The sequence below is a fragment of the Carlito syrichta genome, unplaced genomic scaffold (assembly GCF_000164805.1).
Source record: "Carlito syrichta isolate Samal-C Ts95f unplaced genomic scaffold, Tarsius_syrichta-2.0.1 Scaffold303228, whole genome shotgun sequence".
NCBI classification, from domain to species: domain Eukaryota; kingdom Metazoa; phylum Chordata; class Mammalia; order Primates; family Tarsiidae; genus Carlito; species Carlito syrichta.
In genome coordinates this window covers 129595-144457 of record NW_007247324.1, presented here as the reverse complement: position 1 = coordinate 144457, position 14863 = coordinate 129595, and the positions used below count along the sequence as shown (strand labels likewise).

General features: G+C 44.9%; 1 protein-coding gene across 1 annotated transcript in view; it reads right to left on the bottom strand.

The window, feature by feature from the left end:
* Positions 1-14863, bottom strand: part of IFT43 (intraflagellar transport 43) — a 93229-nt gene that overhangs the window by 40680 nt on the left and 37686 nt on the right. The window lies entirely within an intron of this gene.

The following is a 14863-nucleotide window of genomic DNA, read 5'->3' as shown; positions in this document are numbered from 1 at the left end:
AAGGCCAGATAAGCCATCCCAGGATGTGGGGGAACCCCTTCTAGAACCGCTCCTGGCTTCCATTGCAACAGAAGTCAAGGGCAGCTTCACTTAACAAAAGCTGAGGCCAGAGAGGAGGCTGGGGCAGGCTCTGGGGAAGGTGAGGCTCTGCCCACACCTGACGGCCTACGCAGGCCATCCCACAGAAGGCTGGGAAACAGCCCCGCTGATTCAGGGGATGCTCGCCACCCGTCGGGACCACTGCTCCACTGTTCGGAACAGGAAGTGAGCATCCAGATGCCACCGTGCATGGGTCTTGCAAGGACGGATTGCTGTCACCTTAGACTGGGAATCATGAGACAGAAGGGCAGGATTCCATTCATTTCACACTGAGTCACTTGCCTAGTAAGCTGGTTTTGTGACACTAGACACTAGCCACTGGGGCCTTGAACTGCAAGGGCTCTAACCTGGAATCCCTCACATGCTCTGCACCAAAATCCCTGCATCAGCCCAAGTAGATGTGCACAAAAGTGCTACCCGAATCCTCAGCGAGAAAAAGGCTGATATGCATCACCCTACCTCTTACATAGCCTTTAGGATCTACATATACCCTATCTAAAGGTTTCACAACTGAGTGCAGTAGCTTACACTGATAATCCTAGCACTTTGAGAGGTCAAGGCAGGAGGATTTCTTGAGCCCAGCAGTTTGAGACCAGCCTGGGCAACATAACCAGACCTTGTCTCTACAAAAAATAAAAAATTAGCCAGGCTAAGGTAGTGGCACACACCTGCAGTCCCAGCTACCAGGAGGCTGAGGCAGGAGGATCGCTTGAGTCCAGGAGGTCGAGGCTGCAGTGAGCTATGAATGCACTCCAGCCTGGGCAACAGAGGGAAAACCTGTCTCTTAAAAAAAAAAAAAAAGATATCCATTCATAAATTGCTTATTTATTTGTCAGTGTCCCCATAAACTGTTCATAAGGCTCAAACTTCACCATAAATTTGATGCATGTTTTTGCTTCAGTTTTATATAATTCATGCTGCTCTTTTTATTTTAAATTCAGAGGCTATATGCACAGATTTGTTATATAGGTATGTTGCATAATGATGAGGTATGGGATTCCATTGAACTCACCATCCAAATAGTAAGCATGATATCTAATAGGTGTTGTTCAGCACTTAAACCTCTCTCTGCCTCCTTTGTTTAGAAATTCCCAGGTTTTTTTTGTTGTTGTTTTTAACACAAAGTGTGCTCTTCTGAGAAATGCTTTTCTGGCTATATTTTTCTACAGTGGCTTTTAAATGTTCTCATCTTTACATCTGTGTGTAGTGTATCCAGTGTTTAGCTCCCACTTATAAGTGAGAACATGCAATATTTAGTGTTCTCTTTCTGCATTAATACACTAAGAATAATGTCCTTCAGCTGCATTTTTGCTTCAAATGGCATTATTTTATGGCTGCATACTATACTGTAATATACATGTACCACCTTTTCTTTATGCAGTCTCCCATTTTTGGGTACCTAGGTTGGTTTCATGTCTTTGCTATTGTGAATAGTCTGCAATAAACATACAAGTCTAGGTGTCTTTTTGTAGAATGATTAATGTTTCTTTGTGTATATAGATACCCAGTGACAGGATATCTGGGTTGAGTGATAATTTTATTTTTAGTTTTTTGAGAAATCCTCTGAACTAATTTACATATCCAGCAACAGCACATGAGCATCTCACCACCCCCTTTTTTTTTCCTACCTTGCCAAGGTTTATTATTTTCTATCTTATTAATAATAACTATTCTGACTGGTGTGAGATGGTATCTCATTGTGATTTTTATTTGCACTTACCTGATGATTAATTAAATTGAGCATATTTAAAAATATATTTGTTGGTCATTGTATGCCTTCTTTTGAGAAGTGTCTGTTCATGCCCTTTTCCAACTTTGTAATGAGGTTATTTCCTTCTTGTCAATTTGCTTACATTTCTTATATAGTCTGAATAATTGTTGGATTCATAGTTTGCAAATATTTTAAGCTATGCAACAGATAGTTCTATTTACTCTTGTTAGTAGTTTATTTTGCTCTATAGTAGCTTTTAAATTAAATTAGGTCTTATTGCCTTTGGGAGGCTGAGGTGAGTGGATTGCCTGAGCCCGCGGGTTCGAGACCCGCCTGGGCAGCGAGACCTCATCTCTACAATAAATCAAAAAAAAAATCAACCGGGCATGGTAGCGCATGCCTGTAATTCCAGCTACTTGGAAGACTGAGGCGGAAGGATTGCCAGAGCCCAGCAGGCGAGGCTGCGGTGGCCGGGAGCGGCCACTGCACTCCAGTCTGGGCGACCGAGTGAGACTCCAACTCAAAAAAAAAGAAAGAAAAAAAAAAATTAGGTCTTATTTAATAAAAAACAAAAGAAGATTTCACAATACTTTCCAAAGATTATGTTATAGCTATCACATGAGTAAACACTGGAATTCTGCTTTTTTGAGAAAATATCATACCTATTATCTGCTTATGCTTAACTTTATTCAGATAGAAAACCCTGACCCTAACCCTTAAAAATAGGAAGTTCTATATTCTGCCCTGTACTGAGATTCAGAGAGATCAGCAAGAGATACTGTTATGAGACAAAAGTTCAGAATGGATGTGTATTACCATTTGTGTGCGTTGGTGGGGGGATAGGTGGGAAGAACATAGTAACCTGCACAGATTACTTTTGGAAAGAATCACACATACAAACTGGCTAATAGTGGCTGCCTGCAGGAGGGAAATTGGGTACCTGAGGAAGCAGGGAAGGGAGAGAGAGCCTTACATTTCAAATCCTGCCCCTCAGAGCTTTTGAATTCTATACTGTGTATGTTTTCTATGAATTTAAAAGTAAATACATGAAATTAAAATTCATCAAGAGAATGGTGTTAAAATACAAAAGTTCTGTCTCCACATCCCACTCCTTCTCTCCCTCACAGTCCTCTTGAGATGATCCACATTTCTCAGTACAGTTCCATTTGAGCTTTATGGTCAAACAGACTGAGGGTCACAGAAAGGTAGCATGCCGACACAAAAAGGAGTTCTGTCTCACAGTCAGATGGGGCACCAGTGCCTCACCAGGACGTGTCCATGGAACACACAGAGTTTCACCTACACTCTGCCCATGAAGTGTGGCCTCCAGCAGGTGCATGTCCAAGGATACTCATTCCTCCCACCCATCAGTTACCAAAGCAAATAGAATCTACCAGCATAATGCAAGCACTGAAAGTCAGGAAAGGCCTAGAGAGAGAATGAGTGTGACACATCCCACACTTTACCCCACTTCCATGAGGACTCACATGTATTTTTTGCTAGTCATGCCAATGCATACAGTCTGAGGGTTATTTATTTCAGCTTTAGACCTTACTGAATGTATATGATTTCCAGCAATAAACAATGCCATTGAATTCCAATTATTTGAAATGCCTGAAAGCTAGCCGGGCTCGGTGGCTCAGCCTGCAATCACACGCCTTGGGAGGCTGAGATGAGTGGATTGCCTGAGCCCGCGGGTTCGAGACCCGCCTGGGCAGCGAGACTTCATCTCTACAATAAATCCAAAAATCAGACGGGCGTGGTAGCGCATGCCTGTAATTCCGGCTACTCGGAAGGCTGAGGCGGAAGAATCGCCAGAGCCCAGCAGGTCAAGGCTGCGGTGGCCGGGGGCAGCCGCTGCACTCCAATCTGGGTGACAGAGTGAGACTCCGGCAACATAGCAAGATCTCATCTCTACAAAAACATTTAAAAATTAGCTGGGCATGGTTCCATGTACCTGTAGTCCCAGCTACTTGGGAGGCTGAGGTGGAAGGATCGCTTGAGCCCAGGAGGTAGAGGCTGCGGTGAGCTGTGACTGAGCCACTGCACTCTGCCTTGGAAACAGAGTGAGACCCTGACTCCAAAAATAAAACATAATAAATAAATAAGTTTATTAATTAAATGACCATGGATTATCTAAGGTCATCAGGATAAAAACTCCTCTAGCTCTTCTCCTACTATCTTTCTGTCCAGGCTCTGAACAGAAGCTGACAGCAAAGGAAAAAATCACTCTCTGGGAAAATCTTCACAGAACAAACACATATAAAATGCACATTGAAAAGATAATATACTGAGTGACCTCACACAGAAACAAAGATCAGAATATCACATGTTCTCACTCATATAATGGACCTTGAACATCCAATGTAATACTATAAGAAAATGACTGACGGTACTGGGAAACTATGGGGGGGAGGGGGAGGGGATTAACAGTAGCAAATATCAGTCTGGGGCTGGGAAAACACCTCTTATCAACAGGGTGTCTGAATGAAACGTAATTGTACACCTAACCCTTAACTGTACCCCACAAAACTATAATAAAAATACTGATCAATTTAAAAAAAAAAAAAAAAAAAAAAAAAAAAAAGAAAAGATAAGATGTTGCTAGGCCCAGAATCATCTCAGTCGAACTCCCCATGCCTCATGGAAGAGAAGCACACATCTGGGAGAAGGTGCGTAATGGTGAGGTTGGGACAGGGGTCCCAGGAGGAAGTTTACACAAGCATCTCCAAAAGCCACAAAAATAGGGACACAGCCCCTGAGCCAGAGCACGGCCACTGGAACTAGATGCACAGTTAACAACTGAGGTTTTTCCTCCTTGACCATCTCATGTCCAGCTGCCCCGTCTGAGTTCACTCAGTCTTGGATGCTCATCCTTAACACATGACTTACTTCACTGAGATCCAAACGCTGCCCACCGGTGCTGCCAGAACCCCGGTCACACCACCCCAATTCTGTGTTCTTTGAGGCTGAGGGTAGCAAGTGGAAAATCAATTCTCAATACTTCCCATTTTGTCTTGTTTTTCTTGAAAATCAAATAACAAAACTTTTTGGATGGAAATCTGGAGGTCAAGGATTCCGTTATTTATTAAGTTGTTAAGTTACTTCATTGGCACTCAGGGATATCTGGTCAAACCAGGGACCCCCTTCTTAATTATTAGAGCTCTGTAAGAAATTTCCAAAATTCACTTACTGATCAAATATGTACAAGCACCAAGCTCTATAGACCCAGATGCAAGTAATATAAACAAAAACCTCTTGTATTGTACCTGTTTAGTAGGTCACTAGTAACCAAAGGCAAAGGCAGCTGCAGCTCTCAAATGGTTCAGCAAAAACTAAATACACACACACACACACACACACACACACACACACACACACACACACACAATAGAGAATGAGAAAAAAGTCACATTTAGGCAAACATCAGCAACTGGTCATTCAAGGTAAAGGATATATGAGTGCTTGTTGTACTCTTATTGCAACTTTCCTGTGGGTTTGAATTTTTTCAAAATAAAAAGACTGACAATCCCTTGGGAGGCCAAGGAGAGAGAATTGCTTGAGCCCAGGAGTTCAAGACCAGTCTGGGCAACGTAGCAAGAACTCATCTGTATAAAAAATCCAAAAATTAGCCGAACATGATAGTGCATGCCTGCAGTTCCAGCTACACGGGAGGCTGAGGTAGAAGGATTACTTGAGGCCAGAAGATCAAGGCTGTGGTGAGCCATGATCCACGCCACTGCACTCCAGCCTGGGTGACAAAGTGAGACCCTGACTCAAAAAAGAAAGGAAGGAAAGGAGGGAGGGAGGGAGGAAGAGAGGAAGGAGGAAGGAAGGAAGACTGGAGGGGAAAAAAGGTAGAATTATGAGTATAAACATATTCCAGGCAACCAAGTAGCTGATGCGAGAAAGTTCATTACAGAAGGATTTCCGTTAATAAGTGAAAATTAGATACTCACATTTGACAATCTTTAATGAAATCCTGGCTCTAGGCCACTATCATCGGTGGATGTTACAACCATCAGGAGGTCGTCTGACAAAATGGAGGCCACGCAGCCCTGCTCCCACTGTCATCACAGACTCAGAGTGGACTCACCAGACACGCCTGTATCCCCCCACCCCTGTGTCAGCCCATCCCTGTGTCCTCCCACCTGTGCCCCCATACCTGTATCCCCCACTCCTTTGCCCCCCACACCTGTGCCCCCCCACCTGTGGCCCCCACACCTGTGCCCCCACTCCTTTGCCCCCCACGCCTGTGCCTTTAACCATGGCACAGCAGGCTGCACACAGCACCACCTACAAACTATTCCTGCCAAACAGTGAGCCTGAACAAAACCAGCAGTTTCAGCTAGATCTAAACCGTGAGCTTGGCAGGAAGAGGGGCTCCAAGAAACAAGTTAAACATCATGCTAGGGAGCAGCAGGACAAGTCCAGAGGTGGGACACTATAGGACAAGTTTCTTACCAAGAAAAAAAAATCAACAGCATGGGGAAAGGGATGGAGGTTGCAGAATAAAAGAGAGACTACAGACACAGAACAACTAAGCACACGGTGTGGACCTTGGCTTGTCCTTTCTAAAATTCAAATGCAAAAATGACATCTGTGAGACAAGGGAAGTAACTCAATGTGGCCTGGATATCAGATGACATTAAGGAACTATTGTTAACTTTGACAGGCAAGATAACAGCATGACGGTTCATAAACAAAAACAGTCCTCATCAGTTAACAAAAATGATCTCCAGCAGGAAAAGAAGGTGGGAGGCATCAATGACACTGCATAGCTCATCAAACTGCCTATCCTTAGCCTCACATGGGAGAGAGTGTCTTCATGTCCATACTTGCACCCTCTTAAGGCAACCTCACTGTGTGCACTTCTCTGTTTCTAACCCATATTTTCAAGACACAGAGCACCTGGTATGGACAGACACAACTTCTCATGGCCACAGGTGACCAGCCTGGGGGCCTGGGCAGCGCTCAGCCTGGCCCAGAGGGCCCGAGGGCAGAGAGTGCCCACACCCTGGCCCCTCTCAGTCACTGGGCAGGACAGGACACATCAGCTGGGAAGTTCCAGCTGATGCCCCTCCGTGGCATCTTTCTAGGAAACTGACTTCTGTGGGGGATGGACAGCCTGTAACAGCTGGTTTAGGAGCACAAAACACGCTTGCAACTGAACTTACAGATCCAGGAGACCTGGGACTCCGTGAGCTTTTGCCTTTCACACTTTTACAGCTTACTAAGAATTAACTACTTTCTGTTAACAAGAAGGTAAAAAGACTCTGGTATGGCAATGACACAGAGGGAGAGGACAGGAGCCCTTTAGTATTCTTGGAACATCTATGCCATTAAAAAAAGAGAGAATGAGAAGGAGGAGGGAAGAGGCAACCTCGGGCCCAGCGCACGGCAGTTCTCCCGCCATCTTGATGTCCTTGATGCGTGCAGATGGCGTGGAAGTGGCTGGCACCAGAGCAGCCCATGAGGAGGAATGAGCGGCCAATGGAGATTTATGTGAGGAGAGTGAGATGGACAAGGTAAAATTGTCAGGAGGAGTTGTTAGAAAGTAAAATATATTGTGACAATTCCACTCCTGCCGTTCATCAATAAACTGACAGATCATTTAGTGTCAATTAGGAGTGATAGATGGACAAGTCCCCATGATCCTGGGCCAAAATTAATGGCTGGGAGGGAGAGGGTGATTGAAAATGACGGCTGACATTGAGAGCAAAGTCCTGAAAGTCCCTGAGGGGCCATTACTTCCCTCATTCCCTTGCAGATCAATGCAGGGACAAACCCCAAAACAGACACTTTGAGACAAAACTTAATCACACTCCCTTTCCTCGTGCTCTTCACCAAGCTGGCTCCCTCTCCAGCTCTCTTTCCCATGGCCAAGACCCACCATGAATGTCCTACTCTAGGAACTTCAGAGTCCAGGATAACCTGGTTCCAAGATGGGATCCTTGGCAGAGCTGTGACTGGTGCCAAGAGAAAGGACAGGCAGTGATCCTGGGTCCCAGCAGCTTCTTTCTGTAGATCATGGATGACCATTTGAGCTCTGGCACCCAGCATCTCTAGCCAGTGGGGTGACTGCCACATGCCCTGCTCTCTCTGTCAGGCATTGGTACACAAATAAAGGCAAGGTATCCCAGAAACTCATATTCCTTGGCTATGAGCCCCTGTCAGATACATATACAGCCCTTCTACTTCCCATTGGTGATAGCACAGTGGTAGCCTCAGAAAGCCTCGCCTTCCTCCTCACCTTGCACGGGGATACCTGCCTTATTGAAAGGACTCTACCCGAAAGAGTTGGTATAATGCACACATAAGGCACTGCCATGGGCTGAATGTTTGCCACCATGCCCCCCACCCCACCAATTTTTAGGTTGAAACCCTAACTCCCATGTGACTGTTTGGAGGTCCAACCTTTGGGAGCGGATAAGGTTAGATGAGGTCATGAGGGTGGAGCTCCTATGGCGGGGGAAAGAAAGACATGAGGTCTCGCTCCCTGCGTGCAGACCATATGAGGACATGGCTAGGAAAACAGCCCTCAACAGGAACCCGGTCATAGCGGCACCCTGCTCAGACTTCCAGCCTCCAGAAGCAGGAGAACGGGCGTTTGTTGTTTAAGCCTCCTCGTACACAGTAATTCGCTATAGCAGCCGAACTGAGACAGCTGCCTGGCAGAGTGCCACTATTATCATCATCCCAAAAGGTGAGTACAGTATTTTCTGGTGTCAATTCTCTGCTCTAACCAGGCTGAAAATAAGGTTACCGTTCCCTCCAATACTAAGTCTTAAACTAAAATGAGCAACTCACAGTACTCTATGCCCATCGACATTCACCCAGCTTGGCCCACATCTCCTCTGCAAGGGATCACCAGACTACAGTGACACCACATGGCCAGTGTCACCCATTCCATTTGTTTCTCACTTACAATGTACCCTTCTGACTTCTGTGAATGAAAATGCCTCTTGACTTAGAATCTGAGATCTTGCATGACAGAAAGTACTTGGGTACTTGCTCAAGTATTCAGCAAATAGTATGAGCTCAGGCTGGGTATGGGATTAATGCCTGTAATCCCAGAGCTTTGGGAGGCCGAGGCAGGAGGATCACTTGAAGCCAGGAGTTTGAGATCAGCCTGGGCAACATAGAAAGACCCTGTCTCCACAAAAATAAATAAAATCAAAACATTAGCCACGTGTGGCAGCATGTGCCTGTAGTCTCAGCTACTCGGGAGGCTGATGTGGGAAGATCGCTTAAGCCCAGGAATTCAAGGTCGCAGTGAGCCATGATTGTGGCTCTGCACTCCAGCCTGGGTGACAGAACAAAACCCTATCTCAAAAAAAAAAAAGGCTGGCGTAGTGGCTTGCACCTATAATCCTACCACTTTGGGAGATTGAGGCTAGTGAACTGTTTGAGCCTAGGAGTTCAAGACCAGCCTGAGCAACATAGCAAGATCTCATCTCTATAAACAAAAATCAAAAAATTAGAATGGCATGGTGCTGTGTGCCTGTAGCCCAAGCTACTTGGGAGGCTGAGGCAGAAGGATCACCTAAGTTCAGGGGGTCAAGGCTTTGGTGAGCCATGATCACAGCATTGCACTCCTGGGCGACAGAGTGAGACCCTGACTCAAAAAACTGTAGGAGCTCATGTTTCCAACACCTGACGGGCAGGTCCTCGGTGTCACCCAACAGCTGCCTCTCACCCTGGCAGCCTCCTATCATCCTTCTGTTCTAAATCTGCTCGACTCAACTCCAGATGCCAGCTCTCCTTTGCCTCAACAAACTTGGCCATTGGTCTGCCTTCCCATTTGAAGAGAAAAAAAAGAGGCTGCTCCAGAAGGAATTGCTCCACATCCCTGCTCCCCTCATGATTCTCAGTAACCTTTCCCACCTTGCCAAGCTCCTTCCTGTCTCAGATGAGAAATACCTCTCCCTCCTCCTGCCCAAGGTTAACTAACCGGCCTCCCTTGGAAGGCCTCATCCCACCCTTCCCGTCCTCGCCTTGGCAGACCCCCCACGGCACCTGCAGTTGTGCTTTCCCATATGTTACAGACATGAGTCTTGCCTGGGCCTCCCCTCCCACACGCCATCCCATCTCTTTCTCGCAGGGCAGCAGACCACATCACTGGCCCCATTTCCTCACACTCCTCCTCACCCTCCCACAATCCGGCTTCTGCCCCAGCATAATCACTGTAACCACTTTCCCAAGGCCCCTGGTCACCTCCAAACAGTCACATCCCAGGTCTGTCCTTATCCTCTGTTTCTGCAGATGACTCAGACTGCATCTCTCTTTTGACCTCTCTTCTAGAATCTTGAACTGTAGAAACTATCCCCATGTTCCACCCCCAGCCCCAGAGCAGGTCTCACCTCCCTCCTTCCCTTCCTCTGGCACCACCACCCAGCCAGTCACCAAGCGGGGCTCCTTACCTGGCCTCCAGCCCTCTGCCCTGCACCCAACCAGCAGCACTTCTACGAATGGCCCCTCACAGGTCTCCACAACTCCTCTGTCCCTCCTCACACCACTGCCCTCGGCCAGGCTCTTGTCATCTTTCACATAGAGCATTACTTCCCAATGGCCTTCCGGACTTCCAACTCCCTGCTTCCCATGCCAACACAGCAAAAAGACCATTCTGATATACTGATCCGATCAGTTATTGTTCAACAAATAGCCACTGAGTGCTCATCATGGATTAGGCACTATGTGAAGTGCCGAGGTATTCAAATAAGTACCCAGCAAAACTGTATGTCTGCGGTTAAAATGCATCTGTCATATATGCATGGAGCTCACCTTACAGGAGATGGAAAAGGTAACACGCATGTGTGTGTACATGCCTGTGTGTCAGGTGAGATCAATGCAGTGGGCAAGGGGGACACAGAGTGATGATGGGTGCAGCTTTACACAGTGAGGTCAGAAAGGGCCTGTGAGCCTCAGGAAGGACTCAGGGTTTTACTTTGACTGGGTGGAATGTTATCGCAGGGTTCTGAGCAGACAAGCGGAAGGTCCTCAGCCATGTTTTTAAAGGGTCACTCTGGCTAAGTGACACTGAGGGAGGCAGAGGTAAGCTGGGCGGAGCAGGTGGGAGGTCACACCTGAGTCAATGCTCAAACGATGGTGGATGGAGCCTGGCGCCAGCAATACGTATGACAGATGCATTTTAACCGCAGACATACAGTTTTGCTGGGGGACTGGATGGGCTGAGGTAAAGAAAGGGTTCGATCTGAGTCACTAGGAAGATGGAGTCGCCACTTATTGTGACCCAGGGAAGACTCTGGAGAGAACGCAAGGGGTAGAAACGAAGCAGACTGATTGGGACGTGTCGGGTTTGAGTTATGTATCAAGTTGGAAGCATAAGGTAGACAAGAGGATGAGCAGGGGAAGGACTGGGCTAGAAACAGACATTTTGAAGTCATCAGTGCATGAGACTGGGTGGAGGTTACACAGAGAGTGAGTGCCAACAAAGAAGAGAGGGGCTCAAGGATAAGCCCTGGGCACCCCAATATTCAAATGGGTCAGAACCAAGCCACTGTTCAAGTGTGGGAATACCCTGGAAAGTAACACATGAAAAGGAAAAGCATTTCTCTCCAGGAGGAAGCTGATTTCATCTGAAAAAATATGCAATATTTTCATCAAGTAATAAATGCTAGAGATAATCTTTTGTTCTCTAAGAAGCAGACATAGGATTTGTCTTATTTCTACATTCACAATCAACTCCAGACATGACAAGCACTAAAATCTCCCGATAACTCAAAAAAAAAAGGCTCTACTACAAGATTCTCACTAGTGTATGGGACCTATATTTCAAAATCACTTGCTTGTTTTTTGCTTAACACCAAAAACTATTGCAACGGTCTATAAAGAAGATAGTGTGGTGCATAATAACCTATGAATAGACAGAAAGACCACTGGAACAGAATAACACAGTCAAAAGGAGACTCGGGTACACACACAGATTTAGAATATGATGAAGGAGCCTTCTCACATCACTAGGGAGAGATGAATTTTTATATAGATTGTGCCAGGGCAACAGCCATTCAGAAAAAGATGAAACCATACACCAGAATGAGTTCTGCATGGATCAGAGTTCTCAATTTTTAAACTGAAAGGGTATGGCTATATTCCAGGTCCAATAAAACTTTATAAAAACAGGCAGCTGAGACATGGGCCATAGCTTGCTAACATCTAGCAATATCAAATCAAAAAAGGAGGAAAAAAATATGTGTTTGTATGTGTGTATTTTTGCAAAAGAACTAAAGGAAGGCTAGCCTAGAAGCTAACAGAGAGACTACCTTCAGGATGTGGGTGGGGGTGAGGTGGAGGGATTCCAATGGGAGTGAGACATCTCTGAGTGTGTCTTTCCACACAATTTTAACTTTTGATCCATATAAATGATTTATACATTCAAAAGTGAATTAAATAATAAAGGATGAAAAATAAACCTTAAAATTGAACACAATTTTAATTGTGTATTAAACTGAAATCTTAACCTATACGAGCAAGTATTCAAGTAACTTCTGAAAACAGCACTGTGAACCTTAGTGTGATACATTCTAAGGACAAATGGAGGTGCACAAAACTCTTTGAGCTTTACTTAGGAAGTGTGTAATTGATAATGACATTTGTGTAGTCATTATAAAACCACTTTGTGCTTGTTAAAGGATAGCCCAGAAGCAATAATGTCTCAATAGCAATCAGTAGAGTGCACAGACCTTGAACTCTACAACTATCTGTCACCAAAAGGAGCCAGGGCCCCTTGGAGAAATGGCTGATTCTAGCTGGACAAAGAAAATACCAAGTGATTTGGGGACCTCTTGCTGTGTCAGAAAACAAGCAAATGCTCAAACGCCAGTAGGAAAAATCCAAGGCATATAAGAGCCAGCTTGAAGGACTTCCCTTGGCCTGACTTGGGATAGTCTGAACATTAATAATAATTAATATTATAGAAAAATGCTGATGGAAATGAGTTATGGTGTGATGAACAATAAAAAAAAAATCCATGAATCTGTGACTTTAAAAGAAGAGAGAACAATATAAAAAGAAAGGGGAGGAAAAATAATTCTTTTTTATAGAAAAACTCCAGGTAATTAATTTAGAATAAATGATGGAATTAGAAAGTTAATGTTTTGCAACCCCTGATATAATAACTGATTCAGGCAAGGATCATCAGTGGATGCTAAAGCCACTGGGTGAAAGGTTGTGATGAACAGGATTCGAAGCAGCACCCCAAAAGATCACTCATCATTTATAAAGAAAGAAATAACCTTCACAGTGGAGAGCTCTAGAGGTCACCAAATACATCAAGTGATCACACTTGGCCACACCAACCAAAGGACCAGCTGACATCAAGCACCTCCTGATTTGATATGCTAAGAGGAAAACAAGGTCACCTCCTCAGGCCAAAATTTCAGCTGGGAACTAATCTCGAGAATCAATTAGAGAAATTCAGAATATGAGAGATTCCACAAGACAGCTGGCTTGGATTCCTCAAAAACATCAATGTCTTGGTGGGGGTTGGGAAGGTAGGTACTATGTTAGATCAAGAGAGACTAAAGAGACAGAACTACCAAATGCAATGTGTGAGCTCTGACTAGGTCCTGAAGTCATAAAAGACATCTGGGGAACAGAAGGGGAAATTTAAATATAAACTATATATTAAATATTATTAAATCGCTATTAAATGTCATAAGTATAATCAATACTGCGATATGGTGGAATGACGGTAATCTTGAGAGATGCGAAGTGTTTTCAAATGGTTCAGAAAAAAATATGTGTGGAAGGGCAGGTGAGGGGAGGGAGAAAGAAGTGGAAAGAGAGTGCAAAAAACTAGAAAAAATATGTTTCATTGTGCAATTTTAAAGGCAACAATGTCTCAAGAAAATTCTAAACAGGAGTAATGTCCAGTATTTGAGAAAAAGAAACTCTATTTCTGTGTACATCTTAAGTAGCTATACTTGATAGCTGCCCATCCACTGATGTCATACATTTTTTGTTGTTGCTGTTTACCTTTCATCTAATACTTATTGCAAGGATTAAGGGCCGAAATGACTTGTAATCGAGTCTTTAGAACTAAACTCTTAACTAAAAGACAGTCTGCACATGCTCCTTCTGACTTACAGGCCTCCACAACTCCACTTATTTTGTCTGTAGAATGGGAGCAAAGGCAAACACTAGCAAATGTCTTGGCCTCAACACAGTACTCTTCATGTCAGTCTGGCCTAGACCAAGTGTCACCAGGCGGTGAACCAAACTGCAAGAGTCACAGAGACTACCTATAACCAAAACCTGTTTAAAATGTCTAGAAGCTGCAGGCTCCAGAGTCGCTGGAAGCTGCAGAGGCCAACAGAAGAGGCTGAAGCTGACAGCACCGTGGAATTACAGAGGCCATTTGTAGAACACGTAACCCTTAGAATCACAGAGCTAAGAGAGATCTGCCTTTTTACCTCACTTCTCACGCACCACTGTTATAATAACTGTTAGTTTTAACAAAAATAGCAGCAACAGGCCAGGTACTACATTTATGCTGAGTAATTTGCCACATGTATTGTTATTTCTGCTACCTTATGGGTTAAGTAACTTCCCCAAGTTCACACAGACAGTTAAATGTTGGAACCTGAAATCAAACCCTGGTATGTCTGAATCAGATGCCCAAGGTTTTAAACTCATTGCAACATTGCAAGAGGTGACTGGATGGCCATACCTTAACCAGCAGGAAAATTCTGCCCTTTTGGGGGTGGGAGGAAGGCAGGGAGGGTGTGTGGTAGGAAGAAATTAGGACTATGCTCTCCTTATTCAAGACAATGTACTTCTGAAGCCATCCTAGAAACATGCGTGTGTATCCTGGATGGCCCAAGACCCAGCAGAAACGTCTGCTCTGGGTCATGTGCACTCCCAGAGCCTGGCAGAAACCCCAGGGGACATCATTCATTAGTTATGTCTAATTCTTTTTTTTTTTTTTTTTTTAGTTGGAGTCTCACTCGGTCGCCCAGACTGGAGTGCAGTGGCCGCTCCCGGCCACCACAGCCTCACCTGCTGGGATCCAGCGATCCTTCCGCCTCAAGC